Source organism: Pleurodeles waltl, chromosome 3_1 (assembly GCF_031143425.1).
Source record: "Pleurodeles waltl isolate 20211129_DDA chromosome 3_1, aPleWal1.hap1.20221129, whole genome shotgun sequence".
NCBI classification, from domain to species: domain Eukaryota; kingdom Metazoa; phylum Chordata; class Amphibia; order Caudata; family Salamandridae; genus Pleurodeles; species Pleurodeles waltl.
The window spans coordinates 838,317,791-838,341,413 of NC_090440.1; positions in this window are offsets into that span (position 1 = coordinate 838,317,791).

Genomic DNA, 23,623 nt, shown 5'->3' on the forward strand with positions numbered 1-23,623 from the left:
CTACAGGTAGTCACTTTGCTAAAAACAGCTCTGTTTTTCTGTGATATGTCCACGTTGTGTTTTGGGGCATATCCTGTCGCGGGCGCTAGGCCTACCCACACAAGTGAGGTATCATTTTTATCGGGAGACGTGGGGGGAACGCTGGGTGGAAGGAAATTTGTGGCTCCTCTCAGATTCCAGAACTTTCTGCCACAGAAATGTGAGGAACATGTGTTTTTTTAGCCAAATTTTGAGGTTTGCAAAGGATTCTGGGTAACAGAACCTGGTCCGAGCCCCGCAAGTCACCCCTCCTTGGATTCCCCTAGGTCTCTAGTTTTCAGAAATGCACAGGTTTAGTAGGTTTCCCTAGGTGGCGGCTGAGCTAGAGGCCAAAATCTACAGGTAGTCACTTTGCTAAAAACAGCTCTGTTTTCTGTGATATGTCCACGTTGTGTTTGGGGGCATATCCTGTCGCGGGCGCTAGGCCTACCCACACAAGTGAGGTATTTTTATCGGGAGACATGGGGGAGAACGCTGGGTGAAGGAAATTTGTGGCTCCTCTCTAGATTCCAGAACTTTCTGCCACAGAAATGTGAGGAACATGTGTTTTTTTAGCCAAATTTTGAGGTTTGCAAAGGATTCTGGGTAACAGAACCTGGTCCGAGCCCCGCAAGTCACCCCTCCTTGGATTCCCCTAGGTCTCTAGTTTTCAGAAATGCACAGGTTTGGTAGGTTTCCCTAGGTGGCGGCTGAGCTAGAGGCCAAAATCTACAGGTAGTCACTTTGCTAAAAACAGCTCTGTTTTCTGTGATATGTCCACGTTGTGTTTTGGGGCATATCCTGTCGCGGGCGCTAGGCCTACCCACACAAGTGAGGTATCATTTTGATCGGGAGACGTGGGGGAACGCTGGGTGGAAGGAAATTTGTGGCTCCTCTCAGATTCCAGAACTTTCTGCCACAGAAATGTGAGGAACATGTGTTTTTTTAGCCAAATTTTGAGGTTTGCAAAGGATTCTGGGTAACAGAACCTGGTCCGAGCCACACAAGTCACCCCTCCTTGGATTCCCCTAGGTCTCTAGTTTTCAGAAATGCACAGGTTTGGTAGGTTTCCCTAGGTGGCGGCTGAGCTAGAGGCCAAAATCTACAGGTAGTCACTTTGCTAAAAACAGCTCTGTTTTTCTGTGATATGTCCACGTTGTGTTTTGGGGCATATCCTGTCGCGGGCGCTAGGCCTACCCACACAAGTGAGGTATCATGTTTATCGGGAGACGTGGGGGAACGCTGGGTGGAAGGAAATTTGTGGCTCCTCTCAGATTCCAGAACTTTCTGCCACAGAAATGTGAGGAACATGTGTTTTTTTAGCCAAATTTTGAGATTTGCAAAGGATTCTGGGTAACAGAACCTGGTCCGAGCCCCGCAAGTCACCCCTCCTTGGATTCCCCTAGGTCTCTAGTTTTCAGAAATGCACAGGTTTGGTAGGTTTCCCTAGGTGGCGGCTGAGCTAGAGGCCAAAATCTACAGGTAGTCACTTTGCTAAAAACAGCTCTGTTTTCTGTGATATGTCCACGTTGTGTTTTGGGGCATATCCTGTCGCGGGCGCTAGGCCTACCCACACAAGTGAGGTATCATTTTTATCGGGAGACGTGGGGGAACGCTGGGTGGAAGGAAATTTGTGGCTCCTCTCAGATTCCAGAACTTTCTGCCACAGAAATGTGAGGAACATGTGTTTTTTTAGCCAAATTTTGAGATTTGCAAAGGATTCTGGGTAACAGAACCTGGTCCGAGCCCCGCAAGTCACCCCTCCTTGGATTCCCCTAGGTCTCTAGTTTTCAGAAATGCACAGGTTTGGTAGGTTTCCCTAGGTGGCGGCTGAGCTAGAGGCCAAAATCTACAGGTAGTCACTTTGCTAAAAACAGCTCTGTTTTCTGTGATGTGTCCACGTTGTGTTTTGGGGCATATCCTGTCGCGGGTGCTAGGCCTACCCACACAAGTGAGGTACCATTTTTATCGGGAGACTTGGGGGAACATAGATTAGCAAAACAAGTACTATTGCCCCTTGTCTTTCTCTACATTTTTTCCTTCCAAATATAGGAGTGTGTGTAAAAAAGACATCTATTTGAGAAATTCCCTGTAATTCACGTGCTACTATGGTCACCCCGGAATTCAGAGATGTGCAAATAACCACTGCTCCTCAACACCTTATCTTGTGCCCTTTTTGGAAATGCAAAGGTTTTCTTGATAGCAATTTTTTACTCCTTATATTTCAGCAAATGAATTGCTGTATACCCGGTATAGAATGAAAACGCACTGCAGGGTGCAGCTCATTTATTGGCTCTGGGTTCCTCGGGTTCTTGATGAACCTACAAACCCTATATATCCCCGCAACCAGAGGAGTCCAGCAGACGTAACGGTATATTGCTTTCGATAATCTGACATTGCAGGGAAAAGTTACAGAGTAAAACGTAGAGAAAAATTGATGGTTTTTTCACCTCAATTTCAATATTTTTCTTTTTCAGCTGTTATTTTCTGTAGGAAACCCTTGTAGGATCTACACAAATGACCCCTTGCTGAATTCAGAATATTGTCTACTTTTCAGAAATGTTTAGGTTTCTGGGATCCAGCATTGGTTTCATGACCATTCCTGTCACTGACTGGAAGGAGGCTGAAAGCACAAAAAATTGCACAAATGGGGTATGCCCCAGTAAAATGCCAAAATTGTGTTGAAAAATTGGGTTTTCTGATTCAAGTCTGCCTGTTCCTGAAAGCTGGGAAGCTGCTGAGTTTAGCACCGCAAACCCTTTGTTGATGCCATTTTCAGGGGAAAAACCACAAGCCTTCTTCTGCAGCCACTTTTTCCAATTTTTTTGAAAAAAACGAAATTTTCACTGTATTTTGGCCAATTTCTTGGCCTCCTTCAAGGGAACCCACAAAGTCTGGGTACCTCTAGAATCCCTAGGATGTTGGAAAAAAAGGACGCAAATTTGGCTTGGTTAGCTTATGTGGACAAAAAGTTATGAGGGCCTAAGCGCGAACTGCCCCAAATAGCCAAAAAAAGGCCCGGCACAGGAGGGGGAAAAGGCCTGGCAGCGAAGGGGTTAAGTACCTTGCATTTAGCGTCATACCGCTCTGCAGTCCTGCCTTCAGTAACCATGTGCAAGAGCACTGATGGGAGCTAAGGCTGTTAAGCTGATTGTAATTGTGGAATTTCAAGTATGGTCACGTTGTGGATTGTAACAATATCCTTTTAATTGCAGTATGCTCGAGCAAGTTGTATTTTTATTTTATTACATATTATGCAGAGGACACGCTGATCATAAAATAAAGTATCTATAAAGTATCCCTTTAGTGAGCTCTCAGCACAAGGAGTGGTCTTGGTTTTCATCAACCCAGAACCAGTTGGGCGTGTTCTATAGCTACAGGCTTTTATATCTACCCAGCAGCTTCTGCCTGGATTTTTATACCTGCTTTCCGCAAAGGTGTCCAGAACAGTGCCTAGCTGACGTAACCCGGGACGCAGCTTAGATGTTTAACAAATGAACATACATTACATGCACGGGCTGAGAACACCTCCTTCTGCTGCTGTCGATAACTCCGCCAGCATTAGCTACTTCCCTGTGTATTCCTAGTAGAAAATATTACATCAGACAATTCTTTTTGCATTCAGCTAGCAGTATGCACTGTAAATGTATGACTTAATTGTATACGTTGCAACCAGTGCTTGAAATGGAAAAATTTAACTGCAGATACTCTGTGCCAGAGTACCTGCTTGTTTCCGAGAAGTGCCGGTACTCTCCAATTAAAATTATTACGTTTATCTTGAGATGTGCCGGTACTCTCCCTCTCAAAATAAAAAAGTGCCGGTACTCACTACCGGACAGTACCGGCCCATTTAAAGCACTGGTTGCAACACTTGTCCTTATCGGGCAAGAGTTAAAGGATAACGAGAGTATGTACATAGCACATTGGACAATGCTTTATATACTATCGCCTGACCGCAGAGGTACTACTGTGCATAATCTTTCTGCCACTGCTGATTTCCTGATTCAGGCAACCTACCGACCCCTGTCTAGAACCATCTCTTGTTTTCATACTGCTTAACCGTCCCAGCTCTCTCTGTCTTTATTCTTGCTCCCATTCGGGCACGTGGCACGCTTTCTGTTGCACTGATTGAGAGATTTGGTATGGCAGGAGCAGAAATATGAGGATCAAAATGAAGGCAGACCGATGGCAACGTAGAAGGGCAACCCAAGAAAGCAAAGATGAAAAAATAAGTTAAATGTGAGATGTGAAAGAAAGCACTACAGGAAATGTATTTTCAATTAGCCTTTCACATCATTACATTCTTTCAAATCACATTGGAATTGGAGGGCTAGGAGTAGTGACAATTGCCTGACTTTGAAGGCTCGGCCAGCTACTAGAATTTACATTTTGCATGATGTAGGTGGTTTCCATGCTCCTAGAAATTATCATAATATGAGTTTGAGGGTACCAGTGCTTATTTAGAAACTCAAAATTGGTGGGACAGTTTTTACACAGTGAATGACATTCATTGCTAGGAGAATCACAAGGATACAGAACGAAACAAGCATTGGCAAAGCCAATAGGTTTCTCATATGCAAACTATTGGCTTTGTCAATGTTTTTAGCCATGTTGCACAGTAGCAAAGCATACTGAGTGAATCTTAACCTCAAGCATCATAAGGGTTGCAAAAATGCTTCCGAAATTTTTGGTGCAAATAATAAATAACCTAAAGCAACAGTTAAAAAAACGGTAAATAGAATGCTATAGGATCCCATAGAAGAATTCAAAGGCTTCTTTCAGGGAGTAAATAAAATGTTCTCGAAATAATCTATGTACTAGCAGCAGTTGCTTGACGTTCTTACAAAGAATGATTTAAAGCACAAACATATCTGAAACCAGACACAAATTCATTTAGAAAATATTTTTACTGGTAGCTATATTAGACTCCATATTTTTTTGCCGGACATAATCAACGCGGTAGAGACAAAATAAAATCCACTAACATTGCCCTAGGCACAAGTGTTCTGGACATATCTGTCTCGTGAGCGCCCTTCCTCATAGGCCTTTAAATCTTATTCTTATCTCATCACGTCTGCTGTGCTTTCAAAGTCGGAGGTCAAATATCAAGCGCTGTCTAACAAGGGTGCTTGTTTACTTTTTAGTTTTTTCCCCTAGCACAGGACACATTTAGGTGAACTGTGTAAGCATTTCAGAATATATCAGAATTATGAACGCACAAATAAAGTACATATTTTGTTATTTCCGAAGTTTTGGAAACAAATACTTTGATAAAAAACGAATCATTAAACTAGGTGATGCAATTTCCACACATTTTCGCCTGTAGACTGGTCTTATTAGTAAAACTGCATGTCTGTGCAAATGTAATGGTCATTTCACTTGAAAAGGTGTGGTCTGTAAATGGCAGTGTGCTACCACACCATGAATGCTCCACTCTACTTTACACTACTCCATTTCACTGCACTCTTTGCCAATCCACTCCGTGCCACTGCCACTCTGCCAGTTTGAGGCACGCTTCTTCTTTAACCTGGTCCACTGTACTCTATGCCAGTGCACTTTTCACCACTCGAGTCTAGGCCACACTAATCTACTCTGCACAACTCCAACCCATGCCACTGTACTCTACACCACTTTGCACGACTGCATTCTACACCACTGCACTCAATGCCAATACAATCTATGGCAATGCACTTTAATCTCTATCACTCAAATGTATGCCTCTGCACTCTAGAGCAATCCACTGTACACCATTCTAATCTACTCTGCACCACTGCACTCTATGCCACTTTACTCTACACTGTTAAAATCAATGCAACTTTACGCAACTGCTTTCTACCCTGAACCACTCCACTCTGTGCCACTTCTCTCTGTTCAGAAACAATCTACTCAGCGCCACTGTACTCGACCCTGCACCACTCCACTGTATGCCACTGCACTTTATGGCACTATGCTCTTAACCACTGCCCTCTGTGCCAGTGGACTCTACACAACTGCACTGTCAGTGGACTCTGCCACTGCACTCTACTCTGCATTTACTGTCCTCTTCGCCACTTCTCTCTACAACATTCTACTCCACTCTACAACTTTGCACTCTGACACTACCCTGCAACACTGCAATCTCCACTACTGAACTTTATGCCACTTTCCTCTTGACTACTCCCCTGTACGCCACTGCACTCTGTGCCACTATTCTGTACTCTGCACCACTCTGTGTGACTCTACTTTGCACCACTCTATGCCACTGCACTCTGCCACTCAACTCTACTCTGTATTCTCTACCACTCAACTCTACTCTGCATTCTACACCACTGCACTCTGCATCACTCAGCTCTAGTTCACTCAGCTCAGAGATGCTGCGCTTTGTGCTACTCTGCTATGCACCACTCCAATCTATGACACTGCATTGTACACCACTGATTTCACTGCCACTGCACTCAGTTGCACTGTATTCTATGCCACTATTCTCTGCATCACTCTACACCAATGCAGTCTACTCCTGTCCACTCTACTCTTTGCCATTCCAGTGTATGCCACTCTATACATCTCTTCACTATGCCAGTGCAATCTACTCCAGTCCATTCTACACCATTCCAGTGTATGCCACTCTGCACGACTCCACACTATGCCACGCCAATACAAGACCGTCTCTGCACTCCACTCTACTCTACCCTTCGCCCACTCCACTCTCCTCTACACCACTATCCTTTAGCCATGCTGAGCAGCAGCCACGCTGGTGAACAGCATGGCCAAAACACAGTGGCGAAGCAAATAGCTCTTACATAGGCAAGACCTCTTGGCTGTGCCAGTGCTTGTTTGTCAATACAAGTATATAGCTCCATCTTTAGGTGATGGAAAGTTTGTATGCTTTTTTATTTTTGTCATGTTTATGTTGTGGAGTTTGTTGTGCGTGTTTTTTTTGTTTTGTTTTTTTAAATTGTGGTTGTGTACGTGGGGAATTCACGGAATCGTCGGTGATTGAGTTTTTGAGTACAAGGTTGTGTGTGACTTCATTTAACCGTTCTAATCTCATAAATAATTGAGGAGGTACTTTCAGATCACCCAGACATTGCCAATGCTAGTGTTCTCTTCTTTTTAGCTGTTGACTGCTCAATGTTTTATATGTCTTTCAGTTGACGAGTCATTTAGAAGAAATGCTGCAGACAGCCTACAACAAATTCCAGTTGTGGCAATCTAAACGTATGCTGAAAAAAACGTGAAGGCTCATTGGTGAGGCAGAAAGAAACGTGTTAAGCTGCGGGAAGAAATGTGAGACGTGCAGACGCTGTCGCGAAAGCTGCATCGAGGACATAAGAATCGTGCGTGAACTCTTGAGAGGACAATTTTTAAAGGGGCGATGATTAAACTTGAAAACTGTGCAGATATCTCAAGAACCAAAATGGAAAGGCCGAGAGGCAAACAATAGACACTGTTTACTGCAGTTACTCAGGAACTGCTTTTAACTTGCATAAAAGCTGCTCACAGAAAGACTGGAAGCTTGAAAGTTGGCAGATCTGGTGATTTTTTTTTTTGATTTTTTTTCTCCTCCCGTTTCTGGTCTCAGTTTTATAGATATTGACACAGGGTGTGTATTTTCACGTGTGTGTGTGTGTGTGTGTGTGTATATATGTATGTATGTATATATATACACACACACACACTTCATCAGATCTTCCTGTCGTATTAAATCCTGTTTCTACCAGTTGTATCGAGAGGTTAAAAATATTTTTAACAAATGTTATTGATACAGTGATCTGAAGAAAGGCAACCTTCTGCTATATGCTTCCCAAAGATGTGCACAAGCAAAATACATTGCACTGGAATAGGCGTCTAGTCAAGGTTCTTTATTCGCAGTTAAGTGAACAATTATTCATGGTGGCTTCACCCTCCGTTTTTCTCTGGAGGAGTTAGAGAGACATGGATAATTTTTTGTAGAAAGGCAGCAATAGCTCTTAAAAACGGTGGGCGTGTATTAAAATGTTTGTATTGTCTTACAAGTGGACATTATCAATCAAACTTCTACACACCACCTACATAAACAAACATGTTCCCTTCTGATAAAAATTGCTTATTTCCCGTTTCTCCTTATGACTGTTATATTCTTGGCGACTCGATAATCATTGTCGGAAAGAAGGTGAATACAAACAAAAAATGTTGGGTTTGTGCCATACTTTGATCGTTGTAGGCTCTGTTTTCTGTTAAGCTAACCGAGCAGGCTTTTTAAGAAAATAAATAAATACAAAGTAGCTAAGAAGTAAATCTTTTTTGTAGGCAGTTTACTTTATCTTATATTTTGTATATATGGTGTAATATTGAGCCGTAGTCATTGAACCACTGGCAAAATCTATGCATAGTTTAACATGACTTGGTCTGTGGTTCAAAGTCATTTTTCAACGCCGACAGTTATTTATTATCCACACATTGCCCAGAAAGTAGGCACTAAAGTGCCCTGTAATTTATATAAAGAGCAATCACTTCTCATTCTACTCTTCTGTCACCGTCTTTCCCATTTTGGCAGTACTTATTGCCACATTTCTGTGTTGGCACTTTAATTCCGATTAACCAAGATAAGCTGTTTGCCTTTGAAATCCATACTTCTCAATATCTATCCTTATTACAAGAGTAAATATTGCATTATAGAGCATGCATTATGATTGACTCTTTGAAATGGTCACTTGTATATAGTGTCTAAATTATAAACTATTTGGCTCCACACCATAACTCCTTTGTATAATAAAAGTGCAGGACTGCAAATCTAGTTGCATTTCCTTTAGGTGATATGGAGGAGTGTAGTTGTTCTGAGGAATGTGTTGACTTTGTAAGATAAATTCTTCGCTCCTTGTTTTCTAAAGAGCGATCCTTCTGCAGTGTCGGCAGTGGTGCATGAGCAGTAATGCAGCTTTCCATCTTGAAAAATAAGAAAGTATCCAGTCCATAGTTCCCTTTGCTGCTCTTATTGTTCTGGAAAATCACATTGGGCATCTCACGCAATCCAGTGTTGTACACGTAGTTCTAATGAATGAAAAGTAATAAATCGAACCTGAAAATGTTTTTTATGATACTGTTGATAAATATATCCGTTTGCCAATTTAAGCACTTACATGCTTGTCCTGCTGCTAGTATTATTCACAGTTCTTTTCTTATTATCCATTCTGAAATGTTATTATTCAAAACTTCGACACAGAGAATTTAAATTTCGGAGCCATGTTCCAGTGTGTCGTGGTCTCCTTAAAGACTGATGTTAATATATTTGAGCAGTACAGTAACTTATCATGCACGTTAGATACTTGAATTTTGAACATCTGATCTTGTACTACTTTCGGTCGCATCACTATGTTTTCTATAAATCATCTAAGCTGCAGGTGCATTAAAGCAAATACTTAATCCTTAGAATGGTTAGCCTGTGGTAGTTGTCTGCTGCCAGTAGGCGAACCCGCATTTTTTTTTGAGGTTCCATTTTTTTTTTTTTTTTTTTTTTAATTTCTGCTTTGATATTGACATCAAACGGTGTGGAAATCTACAGTTGATCTAATTTGATCTTTCTAGCAAATAATGTGATGTTAAGAAATCGTGTTAGTGGTGTGAGGTACTTTTGAATGCCCATAATTGGTTTGCAATCGTTTCAAATTGTATGTGCTCACACTCCTATAAAATTACTAGTTTTTAGCTGTTTATAGGTTTTTGAGAATGTTATTTCCGTTCCCCAAAAATTGTACCTCACCAAAACTGTTAGCTGCATTACATTTTTCTTGTTGGACAGCATCTTCATCCTTACCTGACTTTTAGGCACTCAATAGTTAAAATACTCCAAACTCAACGCATACTTAAAGGAAATAGGTATTGCCCTTTTTCTGGGCTGTTTTAACCAGTAATACACTCATTGGAAACTAAACTCGACACGCTCATCTAGCCATGCCTACTTCATATCATTTTATGATGTATGTAAGGCATCAGTCCATCTCCAGCCTGTGCTTGCATCTAAATGAAATTGGCTGAGGCTTGGGTAACTTGTGTATTTTCAAAAACAAGTGCTTGCATACCATGTAAAGCATTTGCTTCATAAATGAACCAGCGAATCATGGCTGCAGCCTGTTACAGGCATGTAAAAAGCTTTTGATGGGCAAACGTATTCTATGATGTTGATGAAGTGGGCAATGGGCATTTCCGAAGCACGAGCTTCAAGATTTGTTTTTGCTTAGTTTGAAAATACACCAGGCTGAGGCTGGACTCACTAGACACATGTAATTACCATATGTAAATTGTCCTACCTTATTAGAGCCCATTATTAGCTTGAGTATATGTAAAAACATGTTTAGTGTAGCATACACCTACTCAAGGTATTGTCATAGGTTGCCAAATGTATTTCACCTGGACTGTTTTCAGCAATCGTTTCATTACAATTACTAACTTGATGGAATCATTTCAAATTATAACAAAGACCTGAAACGATTTTTCGTCTTAAATTCAAACTCTTAGGGCATGAGGTCAGTGGCTGTAGGATATATTTACAGATCTATAAATTCGTAACTTAAATTTGTGATGCACTGTGCTGGCCATGATGCGCTTTGCTCCGTGCACACTTTTTCAGCTTAACCCATTACCAGTCATGCTTTATTTGATGCCTGTATGTGTTTCCTATAAGCAATTGCCTTCAGCACTTTTTATCCTTCTATTTGGAACTTCTTCCAAATTTTTGCAGAATCTGTTAATTTTGTTTTGGCTTGAAAGCACTTTGTCAGGGGCCCTGCTCCATTTGAATACAAGTTTAAAACCGTGGCTTTTAACTCTGTATGAAACTTTGTTGAGTTTAAATTCTTCCATATGCTTCAAAGCAAGCTCTTCTAAGATTTTCTGGAAGATCATTGTTTCAAGGGAGCCATTTGATTTTTCATGAAGACATTCCTCCGTTCTGCTTCACTGTGGAATTTTGGTATAGCCCAATTCACCGCCTGGATACCTTACTGAACTAGTTAGCGCATTTAGAAGGCCTTATTGTACCTTTACCAAACACAGAGTATTATGTGACATTCCTCACCCATTAACCTTTAATCATCTTCTGCACTGTCTATAAGTGCTAAATCTTTAAAATAAATGCCATTATTGATATCTGGATTGTGCACACTGTCTCTCAATCTGGAATTTGATGTGGTGCTGTGACGTGCAGAAAGAAAAGCTTGCATATGCTGAAAGTTTTTTTTTTTTTTTTGTCTTTTCTTTAATTTCAACATATTTCGGGCCCAATCTATCCAATGGTCTCTTCTGAACAGAAACTACAACAATATATGTCTAATGTGGGCTACAGAAAATCTCCTGTGAACAGTCTTTTTCTGGACCTGGCAATAAGCAAATAACTTTCCCACTGAGTCATGAACTGAACAAGATCCCAATGCTACGACAAGATATGTTTCACCTAAAGACATTTTTGTTGCTTTTCAATGTGCATTCATATAGTCTATAAAGCCCACACATCTGGAAAGTTGTATGCTTGTTACAACGTTATCAACGTCAATTCAATTTCAGATAACAATCTGGTACTTTATGGCGTAATGGAATACTTAAAGGAGTTTGTCCTATAAATATTCTTCCATGAGGTTTTTTGTGTTTGTTAAAATGCAAATCTGATTATTGCTATACTTCAGGTCCTTTGAAACTCACATTTGATTTTTCAGTGGTGTAGTTGTTGACACTACCTGGGCTGCTAGGTATTGTTGATCTGTTGAATATGTACTTGCAACTAAGATATAAAATGCCATGCTATTAAGAAAGGTATGTTCCATTCAGGGTTTGTTTTGTTTGGCTGTTACAGTAAATGTATTTACATAGTCAGAAAGTGACAATGTTGTCTAAACATATTAATCTTTTTGTATGTCCCTAAACTAAAACTGTCCTGAAACCGATTTTATTGATTAGTCATTTGAATTTTGATACTTTGGGGCTTACTTTACTACCTTACCTTCTCTATTAAGATGAAATCTTCTTTATAAATGTTTGTATTTTTAAATAAAATGCTTAAATCATATCTAGAGTGTTATCCAGTATTTGTAGAATAAACCTTGTCAAAATCTGCTTAGCGTTTGAAGGCTGGTGTATACTGTTTAGTATTCTAATCTGTATGAACAGATGTAGGAATTTCACAGGTGGTTATGCGATATGATTATGATAGAGGCTTTTAAATTTGAGCTGTCCTTTGTACAGGTAATTTCATCAATACTTTATTAGCCAAGTTTCTTCTGTTGTAATGAAGTGCATTTTACCAAGATTTTTTTTTTAACTGTATTAATTGGCATTTCCTTCAGTAGCTTGCACAACCATTTGCTTACATTTCAGGTTCTGTTGTCACAATAGTAATCGTATATCTACAACATTATTATTCAGACAAGTACAGTAGGTACATCCTACATTCCTGTGGGCCTTGAAATGCAGTATTCATCGGATCTTTCAGGCAGTCAGATTTTGCTTGGTGATTCAGCAGATCCAGAAGTCTGGCACATAAACCATGCCCCTCTCCTCCCCCTCCCCCATACAGGCAGAGACAGAGTAGTCATTAGCATATGTTTCATATCTGTGTACGGAGCCAGAGAGACACCTAAACAAGAGAGAGAAAGAGAAAAAAAACTGATACGTAGAGAGAATCTCCCAAACTGCTGTCTCCAGGGGACCAAGGCTAACATCTACAGGCAGTTATGGTGGACCGGCTATTTAGGGAAGGGGATCACAGTAAGTCAGCTCAGCCATTAGGGAGATCAGGGTAGGGGTCTTGGCCCAGGGGCACACCAGCGTCATTGGGGAACCTAGCATAGGGGAAAAAACAATGTTGGCACCTTTTAGGGGTACGCTGATATCCTTCATTCGGGGTCTGGGAACTCATGTTCCACTACTGCTTCCCACTTGTTCCTGAGCCCAGTTAGGAGTTTCCGAGCCGTCCCATTCAGTGCTGCACAGAACCATGTCACCAGGTGCCGGGCCGATCCCCTGGTCAGCAGTTGCTGAAGCACCTCATGGTCTGGGGCTCCTCCGAACTGCTATCCTATAGGTCTCAGAATGCTTTCACCAAGTCTGCGTACGTCAGGAACTGACCAGGAGGCAGGTAGTTCTGCACTGTCATCTTCTCCATGGGTAGCAGGACGCCCGTGTGGAAGCAGTCTCCTACTGTTACAAACACAGCCTCACTTCAGTTGCACAGATGTGCTGCCTTGCAGTGGGATAGAGGATCAAAAATGCAGGAGGCCTACGAGCAGCAGGACAGGGGCATACAGACCGTCTCCCTTTGGTGTGCTGGGCACAACAGCACCAACAATGCAGAGCAGCAGACAGCAGGGGTCTGGGGCACAGGATTTTCTCCATCAGTTGTAGCAGCTTGGCCATAAAGGCCCTTTAGCTAGGTTCCTTGCGATGGGGGCAAGCTCCACCACTCAGCAGTTGGGTGACCCACTGAAGCTGAGCCGCTATGAAATAGAGCTCAAAGTCCAGGGCTCCTAGCTCGTCGTCTGACAGCAATGCCTTAGGGACACTCTGTGGTGGCCCCCATCCCATATGAGCTCCCTAAAGAGGTAGTCCAAATGTTGCAACCAGTATCCTGACACACCAATCAGTAAATTAGAGAAAATGTATAGCAGCCTCTGGAGCATCACCATCTTCAAGATCGCAATGCGCAGCATGAGCGGTAGCTTCAGCGATCTCAAGGGAACAAACAACGTAAGCTATGGGCTAGCATTCCAGTGTATGCAGAGTAAAACTTTGTGAGTAGGCTGTCTGGGCTTGGGGTCTTACATGTGGCTATGCTCGTAAAGGCTTGGTAATTTCCTGGGGACTCACTGCCGCAGGAGAGGAGGGAGGAGCTGGGAGGCCCAAAGTTTAAAGTGAGAGTCGCTGTAGGAATATTCACAGCATTCCAGCCGAAACCGGGTTTAAGCCTCGATAAAGCTGCACATAATCATGGAAAGCTGCATTTATGGCTGTGGGGAATGCACCGTCTCACCATCAGTTGTGAACAAACAAGTAATGGGCAGCCCCGGGTTTGCATACTTAGCCAGGCCAGTAGTCTACCTGTCCTTCACCTATGGCAGCTCCCTGGGTGTTATCTAATTTGTGCAGTACCTTGTCTAGTTCTTGTAGCTCCGTCCAATTACCTCTGCACACCCATGGATCGGCTCAGGCAGCGTTCACGAATCACCATTTTAAAGGCCTCCCATTTAATCATGCAATCAGTTACCATGTCTTGATCGACTTTGAAATACTCTGCAATAGCCTCCCGTAGAGAGTCCCTATAGAGTGCATCAGCTAGGACTGCCGGGTATAGCCACCATATGGATACGTCCGTGCACTTGCCTCCTGGCCGGAAGTCCATTAGTAGTGGGCCATTGACTGAGAGAACATGGCCCAGATATTCTGTCCAAGTTACATAAAGGCTCAGCCAGCATGAGCAAACATACTGGGCGGGGCAGGTGTGTACTTGAAATCTATAGGAGTAATAGCAGTAGTCTTGCACCACACTGTGTTGCATCCTCCAGGCCCCAAACTATCATCATATCCTGGAAACTTGTGGCTGTATTAAGAAGTGGAGCCCCTGGAATGGCATTGGGGGGTGGGGAAGGAAGGGTGGATCAAGACCCTGCCTAGTAGCGATGCCTCATCAGAGCGTGGTCTAAGTGTTGAGAAAGGGAATGAAGGAACACAACTTGGTCCTCATTAGGTTTATACACTCTCCCCAGTGTAATGTGCCTGCCATGTAGCCTCCCACAACCTGGACATAGTGCCCCTTCTTATCTAGCCTAGTATGCAGTGCCTCGAAGGGGACCCCCATCCTCACCCACAGGAGAGCCCCCTGGGCATAGGCTGAATAGGTCGTCCTTTCAAGCGGCACCGTAAGTGCTCTACTTCCACTCCTGTGAGATGTTTCATGTTGCATGGCAATGTGCACTTCTCTGTGTTTGAGTTATCAGTGCATGGCATGCCGTTTCGCTGCTGATCCCTTTCCCTGGATGTTCCACATCAGAAATGTATTATTGTGGTGCAAGTCTGTCAAATGGCAAGCTAAAGGGAAATTGCCCAAGTAATGCCTCCCATTCACCCCACCACCACCCCACCCCACCCCACTGACCTTGAGCTCCCATCATAGCATGCACAACAGTCCCAAGACAGTAAACAAACAAGCCAACCCCAAACTCCCTATCCCAAGACGGCCCACCAACGATTGACCACCCAAACTGCAATAACTCAAACTGTAGCTCAACCATGGCTGTGCTCAGCCACAAACATTGGCCCAGCGAGGTGAGGGTAGGGAGGTGTGTGTGTGTGTGTGTGTGTGTGTGTGTGTGTGTGTGTAGATTAGGCCTGCAGCCTCCCTAACTTGTATCGCCAGCCCACAATTACATTGGCTGTCCAGTTCTGACCAAAGACCCAAACAAAAGTTGCTGGGTCCATTCCCTGTTCTGCCTGTGGGCACCCAATCCTCTCCCTATGTTCTGTAAGTCTCTAGCCAGTCCCAAGCCTTGGAAGAAGTATGTGATATCACCCAGGATGATTAAGTCTTGCTGGAAACAGTAAAGAATATTGCAGGCTGCCTTCACGCAGCTCCTTTTTCACTTCCAAGAATGAGGTTCTCTTGGCTTGCTCTGCAGTAGTGAAATCTGGAAAAAGGGACACCCTGCTGTCCCCACGTGTAGAGGGCTCCCCGCTCTTGCCTGTTGCAGTAGCACCTCCCTTTCCTTGTATCGCAGCAGTTTAGCCACCACAGAATGGGCAGGTGGCTCGGGCAGGCCGATGGGCCAGCACACGTGCAAAGAGAGGCCTCAACTGTCGGGCCATCTCTTCTCGTAGCCATTTCGCCAGGTAGGCCACCATGTCTTCGGCCTCTGTGCCCTTGAGGAGGCCAACAATCCTGATGTTATTCTGTTGATGGCACCCCTCTGCATCTTCAGCTCGGCCATTTGGAAGCTTAATGCCTGCCGACTAGGCTGCAAGTCGGCAAGTCTAGTTTCGGTATTCTTCACTCTGTTGGAGTATATATGATGATCAGCGGGTAGCAGCCCCACTTCTACAGATGTGCTGGCGATCTCACGCTCGTGAGTGGCCTTGGAGTCTGCGATCACTTTCAAAATTTTATCCAGCTGCGATTGTAGCAGAAGTGACAGTCTCCTTTGCCTCTGTTGGTAGTGCTGAGTTTCAGGCAGGCTCCGATCTCACAGGCTGCAGGCCCAAGGTCCTGGTCTTTGATTTGCCTATTGTTCTGCTGCAGTAAGGGTGAAGGTAAGTTGTGGAACGCCTGGCCACTCTTGCCAGCTATGACAGTCCAAGGAGGGAGAGAGGGATGTGTTGGGGGAATGGGTACACTAGGTGTTTTGGGATAGTGGAGGGTGGGGGGGGGGGATATCCATACTTCCTTCACCTGCAAACAAAGTCCTCCAGTCAATCAGTAGCTATAGCGTAGGCCACATGGAAGACTAGCTCTCACTGTGGTAAAATCCATGTCGCAGGGGAAGCATCCCCCTTAATTTATGACCATGTGGACCTTCAACTCCGTCTCATAGGAGTGCAGGGCACCGTGCCTTGCCTGGATTTTTCTCCAGTAGACTGTTCCCCAGTGGAGAGTCCTAGGGCACAGGTGTTCATCCACGTTGCTCACCATCCCCCGAGAGCTTAAGCTCACAAGGTGCCAGGTTTTCCAGCGGAGAGGGTGCCTGCTGCTCAGTGGGACCTGCCCCGCCCCCATACTTCCTTGGCCCGGGCCCAGTTCCTTCTCCCCAAGATACAGATGCGTGTCCTGATGCCCTTTTCCCCACAGCAGCTGCTCACCTCTCCTCAGAGCCTTGCCAATCCACAGCTGTTAGAGCAGAATGGGTTTCCTCAGACCCTCCCTCCTAGAGGAGCCCCTGGCCCCATGCGCTCATCCTGCGAGTGTGGAGTCTGGTTACAGGCAATCACCCACAGGACATGGCTTGTCTGTTCCTCATCTGGTGCAGGCTGATGCTGCCATTTTTGCCGTCAGGCCCACTCTACCCAGACATTAGCAGCCCGCGCACTGAGCCCAGCCCCTTGTATCTGCAGGGGTGCCTCATTTTAGGGCTCAAACTACAGCCAATGCAATACAGGGGCACAGAATTGCACTCCCTGAAAGAGGCTCAACTGCTTCAATGTTCAGCAGCACATCTGGTGAAAAGATGAGAATCGTCTCAATTAAGTTTTACAAGAACGTCCTTTAATTTTCTTTTGGTTTTACATTACAGTAACTATTCATCTCCTCATCTCTTCTTCACACCATGATTACTTTTAGGTGTAACTTGTAATGGTGCTTGTGCCATTTATGACAAACTTAGTGGGTCAGATTTACAAATGTATTTTAGGCTGTAAACCTACTTCAACCACCAAAAAGATCATTAATGCATTTTGGGAATCACTAAAGGCTTTCCTGATGGGCGTAAATGGATTTACCTGTGCTATTTCTCCACCAGAAGTGTTAAGAAATCTGCAGCAGTAAATATCCTTTAAGGGGTGAGAATTGAGTGTTACAAGGTGTGATTAACCTTGTTAATTTATGAATGACCACAAAGAAATTAGTTATTTACCTGTAACTTCAGCTCTCCAGTCTTAATATCTTTCATAGATTCACATGTTTGAATCATTCCCTGTTGTCAGTTTGAAAATCTTTGGTAAATTTAAATAGCAGTAAAGTGGGTAAAACAAAAGTAAGCCAATGAGGTCGAAGTGCTGCCGCCCTAGAGGTTGTGATAGCTCAGATTTCTTAGCAAGAGTGTTAAGGATACTGGGTAGTTAATGAACTTCCAATTGGGTGAGGAGAGAAGATTGCCTCTGAATCTGAGACAGATACCAAAGCTAGAGAACTGCAGTTGAATGGAACTAATTTATTTTGCAGCATTGGATCTTTCATATATTCACATGGTTGAATCAAAATAGCAAGGAGTATATCCAGTGTAAAAAATAAAACATGAAAAATGCTCACCTTTACTGAGATAGGATGTGTAGAGCTGCTTGATTCAATGAAGTCTGCTGCTGCATCGACATCCAGGCAGTTGTCTTTGGGGAAAAGTATGTCCGCTTTTCCACCTGGGTGGTATCTGACAGATATGCAACTGTGTATAGTGCAGCGCTTGCTACCATTGTGAGGTTGACCTCTAGCTGCCTTGAAGCAGACAGTTAGCTTTACTATGGCAAAAGGTGATGAAGGCTGACAAGCAGTGGGAGATGCCCTGTTTGGTTAGGAGGCCCCTGCCTGGGCATCTCACTGAGACACAAAACAGGTCTGAAAGACGTAGGTCTTTCATTTTGCCCATCTAAAACCTGACGCACCTGCGTGCATCCAGCAAATGTAAGGATCCTTCCACTGATATGAATGGATTTGAAAAGGAATGGCGACTGGCAGACTGGTTTAAATTAAATCCGAACGGAACTTAGGCATTGACCTAGGGTTGGTGTGCAAAGTGACTTTCTCTTGTCAGCTGAATGTATGGCTCTTTTGTTGTGGTCGCCTGTAGTCCTCTGCCTCTCCTTGCTGAGGTAAGAGCCAGTAGTAACGCAGTTTTCCATGAGAGGTACTTGAGAAATGCCATTTTGGCTCTTAGATAAGTTGAGATGGGTGAATTCTGAGTGGTCTGGGACTAAGCTATCAGAGTGAGTGACTTCAGCTGATAATGGAATATCTGGCTTTGTGTCTGGTGAAAAGCTGGGAATGGTTCTTAAACTTGAATGGTTGGGTATTGTGATGTTCACAGTAGGTCAGTGTATCAGAATCACAGTAGCAACGCAGGTTAGTCAGCAGTGATCGCTCTTGGCTTGCCTCTGCACTATGGGAATGAGGGAAACTGGAAGGATTTAAACCAGTACTTTCAACCCTGTAATCAAACACTTTTCACTTGCACCTCAGTACCTGCTTGCGAAGGACCAGCATTTCTTGTTATGCAGTGTGGCAAATAGGTGTGTATTCAGGTGACCCCACCTTACGCAGCTGCTTCAGGTGAAGCTCCCACTCCTGGTAGGTGTTCCATGCAAATGTCCACCTTGATTGCTGTGACCTAGTCCCATAACATCTGCAGCTCCTCTAACAGAGAATGAGACCTCGGTATGGCAATGTACATCGAGGTCACGTTCGTCCTGATGGGCTTGGTCCACCAGTCTTATCAGAAATGGTTGTAGACCCATTCTGATGGCTTATAGTTAAAAGATGTTTTAATGTGAGTTTTCAGCTGGCCAGCGATGAAAGGTCCTGCAAGTTATCTCGCCAACCTTCCATCGAAGCACCTGCTGTCAAAATAATTCTGGTAAAAAGAAAGGTCTGCATTGTTTGATCCTCCAAAACAGCACACTTTTTTTGAGCTTTTGTTGGATCAACCTCATCTGAAGCCAGCAAAAAGGCACTAATTCTATGCAGAAAGATAGAAGGAGAAGTAATGATTTTTTAGTTTGGATTCGGATGACTGTTTGCAAATGATGTTCGTAGCCAGTGCACCGAGTTTTACGACACGCTCTGCTGTAAGGAACGCTTTGCAAAGCTTCAGATCTAGCATTGTGCTAGGAACTGAAGCCTTGTTGCTGTGCAGATTTTAGTACATGTAGCTTCAGACCCAGTTGATGGAAAAGGATAATGAAAGCGTGAGCCTGTTCCCCTGATGGAGCCTTGATGAGAAATTGTCCAAGGGTAGGTTCTCCTGGTGAACCTGTTGGCATATGAAGGCTTCTGTAGAGGCTAGGTACTTTGTGAATATCCAGAGAGTGGATGTGAGCTTGAAAGGGAACGCTTTGAAATGCTAGTGCTTCCCCGCCACAGAGAATGTCTGTGTCCCTTAGGACAACAGAGGTGCGGTACCCCATTCCTGAAGCAATAGAAGGATACCCGGCAAAGTGACCATCCAAAAGGACTGTTTTTCCAGAAACTTGACTTCTTTGGGGTCCAGGATGGCCCTATTCTCGTATTTTCTTCCTTAAGATTAAGACCCTGGAATAGAGGCCAATATTTCTTTTGAACTTTAGCAACTTATAATCATTTGTCTGAGAAGGAGGAGACATCTAGTCTCCAGTGGAGTCCGGGCTTCATATCAGTCTTTTGGAGCTCAGGGCAATCAAGCTAGCATTGAAAGCATTCCTTCCCTCTCTCAAAGGGAAAGTGGTGCAGGGTTTCACAGACAACACCACCATCACGTGGTACTGCAACAAGCAGGGCGGAATGAGGTTGTGGGCCCTTTGTCAGAAGGCTTTGTGCCTCTGTACATTGCTGGAACATCAGGGCGTATCCCTGGTGGTTCAGCACCTGGTGGGGTTTCTGAACGCCAGAGCAGACACACTGCGCTGTCAATGCCAGGTCGATTACAAATGGTGTCTCCATCTGGAGGTGGCACAAGGTCTCTTTCAGCAGTGGGGAGAGTTCTTGTTAGATCTGTTCACCTCCGAAGAGAACCTACAATGTCAGCTGTTTTGCGATAGGGAGTTTCCATTGCTGCACTCGCTGGGTGACGCTTTTTGTCTAAAGATGGAAATATTGCTTCTGCCCAGAGTTCTCAAGAAGGACGGGGCCCAAGTCATTCTTGTAGCTCCGGATTGGGCTCAGAGAGTATGGTACCAGAGCTTTTGAGCATGGCCATCAATCCTCTGATCAGACTTCCCCCTTCAGCAGGATCTTCTCTTGCAGCAGCAGGGAATGGTCCTTCACCTGAACCTGTCCAATCTCTGCCTTTTTGTGGGGAGATTGAGCGGCGGCAGTTGACAGCATTTGACCTTCCACCCGACGTCTGCAATGTTATCTTGGCATCCAGGCACCCCTCCACCAAACAGTATATGCGTGCAGATGGAACTAATTTGTGGCATGGTGTTCAGGCAGGTCTGAGACCCCCCCCCTCTCCTCCCCCCTCACTTATCCCCGCTCCTCCTTCCGAGGTTCTTTTGTTTGTCCTGTCTCTGGCCCAGCAGGGCTCTGGAAGGGTTATTTGTCTGGCATCTCGGCTTTTCTCCGATTGCCTAATCAACACCCTTTATTTAAATCTTCTGTTGTTGGAATTTTTCTTAAGGGTCTTACCCATCTCTTCCCTCCTCCCCCGTTCACATTGTCCCAATGGGATTTGAACTTAGTTCTTACCTGTCTAATGTGCTCTCCTTTTCAGCTGCTTCACAACTGTCCACTTCGCCTGTTTACTTTGAAAACAGTATGGCTCATAGCTATCACCTCTGCAAGCAGAATGAGTGAGCTGCAGGTTCTTACTTCAAAGCCACCTTTCATCTGTATCCACCCTGACAAGCTGGTGTTTCATACTAGGGCTCCTTTCCTGCCTCAAGTGATCATGCCCTTTCATGTAGACCAATCGTTCACATCACCTACTTTTTATGCCCCCATCCCCTCCTTCTAGGGATGAGGAGACACTCCATCGTCTAGACCCAAAAAGAGCGTTGGCATTTTATCTTGATCGTACAAAAGAGTTCTGGGTGGATGATCAACTCTTTGTAGGATACGTGGGTGCGAAGAAAGGTTGTGCAGTGCAGAAGAGAACCATCTCTAAATGGGTGGTTCTTTGCATTAAAATGTGCTATGCATTGACTAAGAAGCAACCCCTGGTGGGCTTGTGCACTCGTTCTACCAGAGCAGCACCCGCAACCACTGCATTAGCACGTTGAGTTCCATTCCTGGCATCTGCCAGGCAGCAACATGGGCGTCCTTGCACATGTTTACTAAACACTACTGCCTGGACAATCAGTTCCGAAGGGACGGGTACTTTGCTCATTCGGTCTTGCAGGACTTCCTAGTATGATCTTGGTTTGCAGACCCACCTCCGGGGATGGTATTGCTTCGGTATCTATTCTAAGGTGAGGAATCTGCATCTAGAAGTCTGTCAGATGAACAACTTACTTGCCTTCGGTAATTATCTGGTAAGGGCATATTCTTGTTGCAGATTCCTTACCTGCATCCATCCTCCCTGCTCTGCAAACTGATTTCTAGGGGCAGGGACTGCCTTTTCGGGGCCCTAGTTCTGGCGCACTAGAGTCAGTGTTGTTCAGGGCTTCTGATGTGGAAAGTTGTGAGAATAAACGATGTCAGTCAGCTGGGTTGGCACCTATTTATAACCCTGGGACCACAACACCAACGATGGATGCAGAGTTGACAGAGGCCACCTAACAGCACACAAAGATACGCCTGGGGGGAAATTCTAAGGTAAGGAATCTGAAACTATAATATGTCTCTACCAGATAATTCATTACCGAAAGTAAGTAGTTTGTTCTTTACTATCTGTTCATGTCGCTGTCTAATTCAAAGTCCCGACTAATCCTGTATACTTGCCAATTGGACATTTACTAATGGCTTCTATTGCTAGCTTCCTGAAGCTCAAGAAAATCTGTCTTTCACGCACCTTTAGCACACTCACTGTACTAAATCTAACTCCTAGTTTGTGGATGGAATTTGATGGTGAGGGAGACTGCCTTTCAAGGCCCACATTCATCTGAGTAGCATATCTACCTTTGAAACTGAAGCAAACATGATGGAGAAGACTGCCTAAGTTCCCTAAAGAGCACTTTAAAAACTACTAGACTTTAAATTTTTGCCCCACAGGGTGTTCTGTGACCCCCATGGCTTATGTTTCATCTTCCATGATGTGCAGTGTGGTGACTTTAATGTGTTTGTCGTACGGCAAACAGAACACCTACCACATTCTGATGGAGAATAACTGTCTTGGTCAGGCCATAAACAATTCTGATTTCTTCAAGTAGAGGAAAACAATTTGTACAGCTGCTTGCATAGTGAAGTTGTGGCCCATGGAAGGTATGTATACATACACAGCCACTGAAAGATATGTTACAGCAGCTACACCTCAGTTAACTTTCTAGAAATTCAGTCTTCTATGGTGTACCGCAAAAGCAAGTAGGACAACATGGGGATGGCTGAGATGGCCACTGGGGACAGGAGCAACAAGTCTCCTGCCTCTTTTCCTGCTTACTGCAGACTCTGCAGTGACAACATGGTTGAGCCTTTCTAGCTTTTGCAGGAATGCGGTCGGTATCAATCCTGCAGCCAGCAGTGGTGCTGGAACAATTTTTAGAGTTGGAGCTGCCATCAATGTTACATCACCCAAGTCACCTAAGCAGAAGACTCGTAAATGTGTGGTATGCAGCCAGCTGATGCAAATACTTAAGCACACTAGCAAAAGTGCAGTATGTAGCCATCTGATGCGATTCTGTTTGAGCGCACTGTCACAACAATATTACTAAAGCATGGCATGGCAGTGCTCTGTCATTTATAGACAGAACATTTTTCATTAAATGGCCACTGAATTTCCTAGTAAAACTATAGAGCACAAACGACTGTGTGGAAAACGGGTTTTAGCAAATAATTATAATTTCGATATCACTAAGTGTTTTGAAAATGTTTTTCTGTCCCAGTTTAGAATTTTAAAAAGTGGGGGTTTTTGTGCTTTCTTAACTGCTGATATATATTTCAAAATACAGGGAGTGCAGAATTATTAGGCAAATGAGTATTTTGACCACATCATCCTCTTCATGCATGTTGTCTTACTCCAAGCTGTATAGGCTCGAAAGCCTACTACCAATTAAGCATATTAGGTGATGTGCATCTCTGTAATGAGAAGGGGTGTGGTCTAATGACATCAACACCCTA